The sequence below is a fragment of the Mobula birostris genome, chromosome 13, assembly GCF_030028105.1.
Source record: "Mobula birostris isolate sMobBir1 chromosome 13, sMobBir1.hap1, whole genome shotgun sequence".
NCBI classification, from domain to species: Eukaryota; Metazoa; Chordata; class Chondrichthyes; order Myliobatiformes; family Myliobatidae; genus Mobula; species Mobula birostris.
This window is the reverse complement of record NC_092382.1, coordinates 27,221,677-27,233,555: the sequence shown is the minus strand read 5'-3', so window position 1 is coordinate 27,233,555 and position 11,879 is coordinate 27,221,677. Positions and strand designations below refer to the sequence as shown.

Genomic DNA, 11,879 nt, shown 5'->3' with positions numbered 1-11,879 from the left:
AACCGGAATAACCGCGCGTACCTTCCTGATACCATAAAATACTCCACGAGATATGGTTGCGGATATTATAACACAGGATGCCACCTTACATAGGACATGAGTGCATTTCTGAAATATTAAGGACATCTTGGATTGTGAAAAAGGTAAAGACGACAGTTTGAAACGTGGTGAAGTGCAGCCATGATCATACCAGATAACTGGACGGAAGCCATCTGTAACTGGCGTGGTCCCCCAGACTGGAAGGAACGTTTCAGAATTTTCTATTCAGCAGCTAATTAAACTCAAGGGACTGACCTCCCCGGTTGACGTTCGTGCAGAACGGCGATTAAAATGCCAGGACCCTATTATCAATTAAATGCCGTCAGGCTGACGAATAGTATCTCTGTCAGGAACTGTACTGCATGAAACCTCAGGGTTTGGGGCATCTGTAGTCAATGACACTGTTTGTCACTCGCCACACATTGCCCGCTTCTACCGCTTGCTGCCCGTGATCGGCAATATTTCCGGGTGCAGAGACGTACCGGAGATTTAATCAGGGGGATGCTACTGCTCTTGTAGCTGAGGGAGACGCTACTGCGCTTGCGTGGATTCTGCCAGAACTACAGTAATTGATTAAGGTCAGAGTCTGACAGAGGATGAGAAGACGTCACCATGTGTATCGTAGAGCGAAATGCTGGAGTCCGCTTCTCCCCGCTGACGCTGAAGAATCTGCTCTGCATATTTCATTCTTTCAGTTTTATGAGACGCAGAGAGTTTAAGCTGCCTCAAGGAGACTGATCAGAGTTGGATAGAAATGAACTCTTCACGCTGAGCAGAAATGCATTGGACTGAATTGTACTAATTCAGAGTGTAAAAGCCTAGAAAAGCCTAGTCTTTGCAGGCGTCAACTCAGGGAAGATGCGGCGCTCAGACAGCAGACAGAGGGTCAAATTTTATTGGCAGGTATTTGGATTTCTGTTCCTTCATAGCGCTGCGAGCAGGGCTCGAACCTGCGTGGGGAATCCCCATTGGATTTCAAGTCCAACGCCTTAACCACTCGGCCATCGCAGCTCCATCTATGTTAGTTACCCACCGCAGCACTGCAGCTGAAGCGAGGAATGAACGTGATTTATTTTCAGTAATGGAACTGATGAATCATCATTCCGATACGAATAGCATAATTGGACAGTTTTGGAATTTGTTTCAACACCGTTAGGTCAGAGTTTGAGTGTCAAGGAATAGCATTGGCGTCAGTGTCGTAAATGAAGGAGATTTCCACGGTTTGAGATAAAAGTCAAGATTAGAATCAGTTTTATTATGACGGACTTTTTTTTTAGTTTTATAGCAGTTTTATCTTGTAACACATATAGAATAATTATATAAGATCATAAGTCCATAAGACAAAAGACCAGAAACAGGCCATTCGTTCCATCGAGTCTGTCCCGCCATTGTCGTACAGCTGATTTATTATGCCCCTCAAACACATTCTATCGGACATTGGCATTGACAACCTTAACAATGAATAAGTTATCAACTTCTGCTTCTAACTCCCAATGCCTTGGTCTCCATAGCCGTCTGTGACAACTAATCCCTCAGCTGCACCACCCTCCGGCTAAAGATATTCCGTCTCATCCCTGTTCTAGACCATCATCGTTCTCTTCTGAGGCCCTGCTCTCCAATCCTAGATTGCCCTACGAAAGGAACCGCCCTCCGCACTTCTACTCCAAGTAAGCATTTCAAAATTCGATGAATTTCAATGAGATACCCTTGCAGTGAGCACAGACACGGAGCTATCAAAAGCGCCTCGTTTGAATGCGTTAACCCATGCGTTCCCGTGAACCTACCCTGGACCCTCCAAGTGTCTTCTGACCAGTATCCTGGACCCTCCAAGTGTCTTCTGACCAGTATCCTACATCTGTCAACATTACATTGTTGCTTTTATATTCTACTTCTCCTGAACTGAATATTAAAATTGCATTTGCCTTCCTTTACCACTGACTAAGCCTGGAAGTAAACATTTAGGGAATATTGCACAAGGTCTCTTTGCACCTCTGATTTCTGAAAACTATCATCATTTAGAGACGTTTTTTAAATTTTTTTTCTTCCAATACGCATCACCATACTACACGATTATCAATTTGACAAATCTTCGTCCATTCTCCTCAACTGTCTTTGATCTCAAATGTGCTTTGAATCTTTTGAATTTTTGAACACGTTAAAGGTATTACCTGGCATATAATTTCCTTTTTTTTAACCTCCCTTCCTTCTTCCAGAGTGGAGTGAAAATCGCAATTTTGCAAACATCAGGATCTATTCTAGAATGTAATGATACATGAAGAAGTACTACAAGTGCCTACAGAATCTCTTCAGTTACCACTTTCAGAACCCTGGGGTGTGGTGCAACTGGTCCCGATGACATATAACTTCAGACCTTTCAGCTTCACAGGCACCTTCTCCAGAATCATAACATCTACTCTCACTTATGCCCTCTGACACATGTTTCTCGGTGCCACTATGCTGGTGTTTTCCACAGCGCAGCTGGAAGCAAAATATTCATTCAGTTCGTCCGCCTTTTCTTTTTCCCCCATTACTACTTCTTCCCTGTCATTTTCCAGCTTTCTGATATCCACTCTCGCATTCCTTTTATTCTTCATATGTCTGAAAAATGGCATTTTCTCCATTATTAGCCATTTAATCTTTACTATCATCAATTTTTATTTGCCTTCTTTTGATTTTTGAAAGCGACCCAAACCTTCAGCTTCCCACTAATGCATCCCAAAAGCCCTCACTTTTGCCTTTAATCTGTCTTTACTTTCCAGTGTCAGCCACTGTTGTCTCATCCTCCCTATCGAATATTTATTCTTATTTGTGATGCATCTATCCTGCGCCTTTCCAGTTGCCCCCGGAACACCAGCCCTGCTGGATCTGCCGTTAACCCTGCTGGTGCCCCTTTCCAATCCATTTGGACAGCTCCAGACCTAGGTCGCTGTTGTTTTCTGCGAGTGACGGGGTCGAGGACTGTTATCCTCCCTGATTTTATTTCTGTGAGTGATGGGGTGAGGGCTGTTATAGTCCCTGCTTTTTAAATTTCTGCGAGTGACGTGGTCGGGAACTGTTATTGCTGTTGTTTTTCCATGCGACTGACGGGGTTGAGGACTGTTATCGTTCCTGATTTTATTGCTAGAAGAGACGGAGTCGAGGACTGTTATCGCTCCTGATTTTTTTTTTCTGCCAGTGACGTGTTCGGGGACTGATATTGTCGCTATTTTTTTTTTTTTGCTGCGGAGGAGCAGGCACTTTGGGGTCTGCGAGATTTGTTTCTATTTTTTTTCGTGCTGGGGTTGATGTTTGTCGTTACATCAACATCCATGGCCTCTCTCTATTTAATTGCTGTCTGGAGCAGACAAATATCAGAGTTGTATTGTACATGCAGACTTTGACAATAAAACTAACCTTTTGAACCTTTTTATTCTCTTCACTCGTGCCACTGCAGTTGCTCTTACTGCAAGAAATACTCATACGTCTAATTTTAGCTTCACGTTCTCAGACTGCAGGATCATATTACAATCACTGTCTCTCAAGTATTCCTGTATATTAATCTAACTGGTCAAATCACAACGCAACACACAATCCACAATTGCCTTCCCCTAATGGGCTCAACCACAGCGTGTTTTTAATTAGCTATCCTGTAGGTATTGCGGAAATTACCTCTCTGGGGATCCAGCGCCCACTAGACTTACCCAAACCACCTGAAATCCTACAATGATCATCGTAATATTGCCGTTTTTACATGCCTTGTACGTCTCCCGTTGTCATTTGTACTCACAAAGTCGACAGTTCGAGGCCTGTATATAACTTCCGACCGCTGATCCTCTGTTACCTCTCTCTAAGGATTAAGATTATGAGGACACGCCGTCCCCTTTTTATTGTTATTTCGTAATACATGCATTAAGAAATGGTACAATGTTTTTCCAGAATGATATCACGAAAACACATGACAAACAAACTTAAAAACTAAAAAAGAGATATTTATAACATGAAGTTACAACAGTGCAATGCAATACAGTAAATTGATAAGAGCAGACATTGGCACAGTAAAAGTCTCAAAGTCTCTCGAAAGTCCCATCATCTCACGCAGACGGTGAACCTCCAGCGCCGCCAACTTGCCGATGCAGCATCCTGGAAGCATCCAACAACAGTCCGACTATGAGTCCATCCGAAAACTCCAAGCCTCCGACCAGCCCTTCGACAGCGAGCACCGAGAACCATCTCTGCCAAGCGCCTCGACCCCGGTCCCAGCAACAGGCAATAGGCAAAGCTGAAGATTTGGGGCGTCGTCTCCGGAGATTCTCGATCGCACAGTAGCAGCGGCAGCGAAGCAGGCATTTCATAAGTTACTCCAAATGTTCCTCCGCGCTTCTCACGTCTGTCTCCATCAAATCCGGATTGTGCACAGCATCCTACTTAACAAATTCGATATTCATTCGGAACGGATTCGATGTATTTGCAATATATCACCATAAATTACACTAAAATAAAGGAAGTAGATATTTACAAAGGGAATTGTTAGCGAATGTTCATGTGTTGAGAAATGCCTAAGCAGAGGGGAAAAGGCTCTTAATAAAATAAAAAAGATTTTCTATTTTCAGAATACTATTTCCACCACCCCACGCCACCCCACTCCCCACCCTGAGGGTAGTAATGGTGTTTGGTCTGGTGAAGGTCCTGAATGACGCACGCAGCCTTCTTTTGGCACCGTATTTCTAACATGCCCTCGATAGTGGCGAGGCGTGCCCGTGGTGGAACTGGTTGAGGATACAGCCCTCTGTTCCTTCTTCCGATCCTATGCATTGGAGCCCCGACCCACACCAGACTGTGACGCAACGACTGACAAAGCTCTCCACGTACGTCCATAGAAACTCATTTGATTCTTTGACGACGCTCTAAATCTCGTTAGTGAACAGTAATGGCGTCTGGTCCATGTCGGGACCAGGATAGATCCTTTGAGATGTTGACGCCCAAGAACCTGAAGATATTCACCCTTCTGAACCCTCAGTGAGGACTTGCGTTTGTTCTTCTGACGTATTAATTCTCACCTGACAATTAATTCCTTGGTTTTACTGAAATTGATTAGGTTGTTGCTTCGACTCCACCCAACCAGCATATCTACCTGATGTTTGTACGCCTATTGGTGTCATTAGAAACGGGATTGCATGCTCAGTGAACACAAGCTATGTGTTCCTTCAAGTTCCGAGTGGTTATCAGGGAAAACCACTGCCCCTCGGGTGCTTTACCCGTCCCAGTCATTCCTAAGCAGTACAGTAAACACATTGGCTGTTCCTCTGGACTACCCGGTGTGAATGACTGTGAGTAGTCTGTTCTCCGTCGTTGCTGAAATGGTTCAGTATCTACAGAATGGAGCAACGAGAGGCGTCACGGGGAACGACACGCTTCATGACGGGTTTGCACATTTCATTGCAAACGCAAGATGGGCTGAGATTGACGTTCACGTGAATGGTTTTAGCTCGTTACGTTGTCAGATATTACTGGTATTCGACTCAGAGTTGGCTTATTATTAGTGATCACACCCGCAGCCTCCAATTGGAACACAACCTAGTCGTGGTTTGAAGGCTTGCGTGCCTCAGTAACCTGGACAGCGAAGCTGGCTGGCGTTAGGAGTTAATGCTGTGGCTCTTGGTCGGGTCACTCATGCCAAACAAGTCAAATGGTAGAGGGCAGACTGAGAATGTTCCACCGGTCCTACAGTTTCGAGGTTTGAGCTCAGAGATAACAAGCCGAACTGGTCAAAGAAAAGTTTAGGGGAAAAAAAATGAAGAGTCCGTCTACACATGTATCCGTCGGTATTTCTGAAACGCTACCCGGGATTTGGCTGGCAATTGTGCAAACCGAGAGGAAGTTACTGACACGATGAATGAATCCCTGAACATCGCCGACTGACAGGGATGGAGGATCTTCATTGCTGCCGGGAAAAGCCAGCGGCGAGACTGGCAGTAAGTTATGAAATTATTCAGCTCCGCCACGGGGACAAGCCTCCGTTGTATCCAGGACAGCTTCATGCAGCGGTGCCTCAGAAAGGCGGCGACCGTCTTTAAGAACTCCATCGCCCAGGACATGCATCTACTCATTGTTACCATCAGGAAAGGGGTAGAGAAGCCTAAAACCACACATTCAACGATTCAGGAAACAATTCTTCCCTTCTGCCATCCAATGTCTAAATGGACATTGAACCTATGAGCACTACCTCACTCTTGCACCTGTTTTTGCTCTATTTTAATTTAACAGTTTAATACACATATAGTTACTCTAATTGAATGTTTGATTGATTTTCATTTCTATATTTATCATGTATTGATTGTACTGCTGCCGCTAAGTTAACAGATTTCCCCACATATATCCGAGATATTAAACCTGATTCTGATTCTGATTCTGAAGTGAGTCACATCGGTAAGACAGATGTTGGTGAAGATCAGAACTGGGTCTCTCAATCTGGATCAGCAGAAAATGAATTCAGTGTTAAAATTCCAGCTCTGGAAATCCCAAGCATTTGGCATAAGAATGTGACCAGAGTGAGCAGTTTCTTTTGTCAGCTAATTCCTGCCCGCAGAGATTCAAATCCCTATGAAATGTATATGCCGATATTGCATGCAAGTTAGAGGCACTTGTTCCCTGGTCAGAAGAAGGTAAGAGATTAAGCAATATAAGTTCACTTGCCAGTTTCTTGTATTTCCACGTGAATATCTACAGCGCTCGTCAACATGCAGATCCATCGTTTTTCAAAGACTGTGCCCTTTCCATTTTACACGTATTTCTACAGTAGAGTGTAACAGCAACACAGTCTCCCAACCCCTACACTGACCTCCTAAGGCCAGTGCACCGAACACCTTTCCCACATTCTCTCTGCATATGAGACGGTTTTCAGCAAACTATGCCTTTCTACGACTCTCTCTCCCTGTTGATTTGCACTCCACAGTGCTCTCCCATTCATAGAATAAATACTCAGCCGGTTTGACATTCCAAAATGTGAAACTTCAAACTTACCTGCCTTGAAAACTATTTCCAATTCCTTCTTCGGTGTTTCTGTTTGATATCGCCAATTATCTCGTGCGTCAATGAAAAGATCGTGAAGCAAATCGCCGATAATATCCGATTACGGGGCTCGTCCGGGATTTGAACCCGGGACCTCTCGCATATGCTTTCTCACCCGAAGCGAGAATCATACCACTAGACCAACGAGCCTATGGTCGCAGATTGCGTCACAACTGAACTCCGAAGACAGTTAAAGTTAATTGGTGGAAAACCCCATTGTCCTTTCCGTTGTTGAGAGCAGAGCCTGATGTCGAAATAAGTTGGGCACGTATTCCTTTGAGATTACAAGAGTATTTGTTACTTGACTCAGTCAAAATTAGAACATAACGGGCCCTGATATAGTGCACCTCAGAATGTGTTTGCAAACGGAAAGAACCCAAACAAGGGACATTTGTTTAAAACTCAATTCGGAGCATATTTTTTCTTGCAAAGGGCGATGCTTCTCAGCAATTCCCCGCCCCGGCGGCTGGTGGACGCTGAATAATTAGAAAGATTTCAGGCGGGTGTACAGAAATATTTGTTTCATGAACAGCAGAGACAGACGTTTGATAAATGGCAATCAATAAGAACTTTAATCGGGACGAATTTTCATACGTCGACGTACTCTCTTCGAGAGATGCTGCCTGGCCTGCTGAGTTCCTCCAGCATGTTGTGTGTGTCTTTCGCAAGTTCGTCTCACATTCTGCTGATTAACCTTTCACAGACAAGCATTGATCCGTCACGTGACCTTCCAACTCATGTCATGTCACCTTCCGAATTTACTATCTGTATTTATCACTTCTTGATGCATCTAAGTCAAAACTCACAACAGGATTCCCATTCAAACTGTACAATGTATCATCCACATTCTCCCACTCCACGTCGAGTATGTTTGCCAACACCACATTGCTGTTTGGGTAAAAACTAGTATGGAGATGGAATGAGAGAGAGGATGATTCATATCTTGCCGACAGTCGAGGGGAAAAGGAGAAGATCGTGAAAGACAACAGGATGGGGATATTTGCTCAACGACAGAAAATTTCCCTCAGTAAACCTGGGTGTAAGATGAAGAAAACAAAAAAAAAACGGAAGGGTGGAAGAACGCCGAGCTGTCAGGGATGAGACTGGAAACGACCTCTCCAGTGGATACTGCGACCTAAACGCAAAGTCTTAGACCACTAACCTATCCTGGCCAAGGTGGGTGAACTTGTGGTTAATTTCATTACTGCAGACAATCAAAGCATTAAAGTGCTTTCAAGTTTCCGGGGATGGGGTCGGAGAAAAAAAAAACTCTTTCCAGCTTGCTGCTACTATTTAGGAGGTGTTGTTTGTTTTGTCAGAAAAGCTGAGAATAGAATTAAATGGACTTGGTGCGAGCAGATAGGATTAGTCTGGTTTCGGTTTGCGGGCAGAGAAGACAAGATGTTTTGCAAGTTCCTGTCGAGGCTGTTGTCTGCTGTTTTAGTCTACGTGACTACTGCCGACGGTATTGACGGTGCTAACTAATTTTACACAAATAGTTCCGCATGTGGTATAAACATCGGATTCATTATCGTTGTTTGAAATACGCTCAACAACGTGATACCTCTCACAGTTTCACAGTGGGACTGGGCAAGATACACGACAACACAATGTCCTCACACCTCAGAACGAACTCTGACATCTGCAATCCTATTAGGCTGTCATGACCCACCACTCTTCCTTGAAAATTAGCCATGCTTCCGGATTCTGCTGAGGATACTTTGCGTCTCAATCAGGATCGACCCTGCGCACGTTGCTGATGAAAGGAAAACGTGTTTTCAAACCCTTTCCCAATATTTACGTTCATCTGCAGTGTTTCCTTTACTGCGGCCTGACCTGTGAATGTGAAGCACACTGCGCCTTCCAATCAGCAGCTGGGGGAGCTCGAACTAGTTGTTCATGAGCGCGTTTTCCTAACTACATCGCAGACAAGATATATGAATGTAAATGCTGCATGTAGCCAAGAACTTCAGGGTAGCCATTGTAACAGGACTCGGCAGTGAAGTCTTCTGAAAACCTCGCATCAAGATCTGAAGTCAGACGCTTTATCCATTAGTCCACACGTTCAGATTATTTGGAAATTGCCGAGAGCATTTAGCTGTCGGGTTATCGTGTTTGCCCAATCCATGACAAGTTACTATTTGGGAATCAGGTGGTGAATTTCTATAATATCCGTTTACTTGAAGTCAAGCAGCATGATAAGGTAACAACTGGACTGTGTAAATTTAAAATAATTTTATATTACTCCACTAGACAGTATACCCACAGGTTCTCTGAGTTGCTGTGCATGGAATAGAGCATCTGTTCAACACGACCACAGCGCCCAAGGGTCCGATGATAACTATTTACATTTTCCTGCTGTTGGCCCATATCCCTCTAACTTTTTCATATCCATGTTCACAAATTTGGCTCAACATGGGCGTGCAATATCAATAGACATAGAACATAAAGCAAACGCGTGGGACATAAATGGAGAATGTGTGTGTTCTAAAGAAATACAGAACACTGAATAACGACGAGGTGGTGGTGAGCTTAATGCGATGGACTGGGAATCCATTCTGCTGTGCAAACGCGCATCCGAATCCCATCCGTGCCATTTATTTTGTGGGACCATTTCTTGAGCTTTCACATAAACCTCTCAAATTTATCATTCAAGTTCAGCTTCAAATTTACTATCATTCAACCATGAACATGTAGACATCTAAACGAATCAAGTTTTTATCTGGAACCAGGCTGCGAAAAACAAAATCTATACACATACAACACAAACAATATTGTTACCACAATAATATTACCAGAGAGTAAACAAATATTGTGAGGATGCACAAGTTGGCAAATGCGCATATACAGTAGAACATATAGTTAAACATATGTGAATAATGCCACAGACGTTTGCCATGAATAATGTTTAATGGATGCCAACCAGCTATTCTACGAAGGGCTGCGTCGATCTCACGGATCTCAACGATTACTTTGTTGTTTCGAGCGGTGTCCCTCTCCCTCCGCGAACGCATTCGACTGTCGCAGGGTGAGGAAAGGAGAAGGCGCTGCTTGAAAGGAGGTTGGGAGGCAGAGACACCTTCCCCATATTCCCCTCCATTTTGCCCTCCCCACTCTCCCTTCTCTCTCCCGCCATTCTCCTACCTCCTCCCATTGCGCTCACCTCCCCTCCCTCGTCTCTCCCTTCCCTCGCCACACACTGTTTTTTTTTCTTCATGCGTCTCACTCCCATTCCCTGTCCCATCTTGTACTCAGCCCTAGTGAATACAGACATATCGGAACACCGCTGTTTCCCAGGCAGGTTTCCTGGACCGATGTCCATACTGGGAATATTGGGAATATTACCTGGGAAGTGAGGACAGGTTCGGCTTCCATCCGCTGGTGGCTGGCAGGGAGAGATTGATTGGAGAGGGAGGGGAGAGATGAAAGAGAAAGAGGATACTGAGAGTTCTGGAGGGGTGATGCAAGAGAGGTGGGGAGAGAATCAGATGGAAAGAGTCATTAGTAATAGAGGCCACTTTCTTCAGGCACAGATCCTTGAAGATATCTTTAATGTTGGAGAAGGTTGTACCAGTAATGGAGATGTCTGAATCTGCAGACCTACTCAGCGTCTCTCGATCAGACGAGAAGGTAATGCAACTAGTCCGAATGCTCAGCGCCGGTCTGCTATCGAAAGTTACTGTTGTAATGAGCTCGCCAGACCTGTGTGGGGCGCCGGAGAGCCTTGTGCGCCGAGGTTTCGAGAGCACACTAATTGGTAAATTGTGGTGTAACTATATCTAATCGTTAATAGTTTAACCCTGTTAATTTTATTTTTATAGGCTCTCGGATTCGGGGTCACCTGTACTGTTTCAGCGGACGTTCCTTAGCGCTCCGCGCGTGGTGCTAGATTGGGGAAGGTTTCATCTCCCGGTGTCGCTCGGTTGAGCCACCGATAAGCGCTGGTTTCCGTCTCTGCATAGGAGTCTGTCGTTCCTCCGCACTTAGGTCCAGTCATTGCCAGCGTGCTCCGTGACAGAAGGACCCCTCGATGTAATCGGCTCAGTGGGGGGTGGGCAGTGGCTTGGACAACAGTCGGCTGGAGGCGAGGACACCAGCTATTCCCAAGTCTGCGTTCCGAGTTTCCCAGTCTATCCCCAAGGCTCTTTTCCAAGGTTTTCAAGATCAAAAAGATTCGCTAGGTCTCCCATGGCCCTCCATGTTTCCGAGGAATAATCAATATTTCAGGGGCTTATATCTGCAGATCCTGGAAACCCGATCAACACACACAAAATGCTGAGGGGACTCAGCAGGCCAATAACTTTTACAGGAAAAAAGAAAAGTAGAGACGTTGTTTCGGGCCGCAACCCTTCGGCAGGACCGTTTATCATGGTATCGGGTCTGTATCGGGACCTAAAGCCTTGTCGCGTGCTTACCAGGTCTAAATAGATTTTCATCAGCTCTGTCTCAATTTCACCAGGACTGCCTGGGGTTTCCCAGCCTGTCTCGATTTTATCATGTCCAGTACTTCACATGCGTACTAGATCTGTTTCGTTTTTCCCAGTCCTGTGTCGAGATAAACCGAGTCTGTCTCGATTTCTCCGGTGTTGTATCATGTCCTCCAGGAGTATAGACGCCGCCGCTCTAGACTCATTCATTACGTCATGTAGGCAGGGATTGCGTATGATTCTTCCTCTCCAGCCCTGTTTCCGGTTCTCCAGCTCTGACTCGAGATCCTTGGAAATGTCTGCATCCAGGGATTTGAAGATGCTCACTCTATCCACCGCCAAACCCTCGCTGAGGAATGCTGTGTG

The 11,879-nt window shown here is 45.0% G+C and overlaps 2 non-coding genes across 2 annotated transcripts; both read right to left on the bottom strand.

Moving 5' to 3' along the window:
• Positions 1 to 968: 968 nt before the first annotated feature.
• trnas-uga (transfer RNA serine (anticodon UGA)) lies at positions 969 to 1,050 on the bottom strand. The gene has a single exon. It is a non-coding gene; the product is annotated as a tRNA-Ser (tRNA).
• A 6,102-nt stretch (positions 1,051 to 7,152) lies between these two features.
• Positions 7,153 to 7,236, bottom strand: trnap-cgg (transfer RNA proline (anticodon CGG)). The gene is given in 2 exon segments: positions 7,153 to 7,188; positions 7,201 to 7,236. It is a non-coding gene; the product is annotated as a tRNA-Pro (tRNA).
• Positions 7,237 to 11,879: the final 4,643 nt, after the last annotated feature.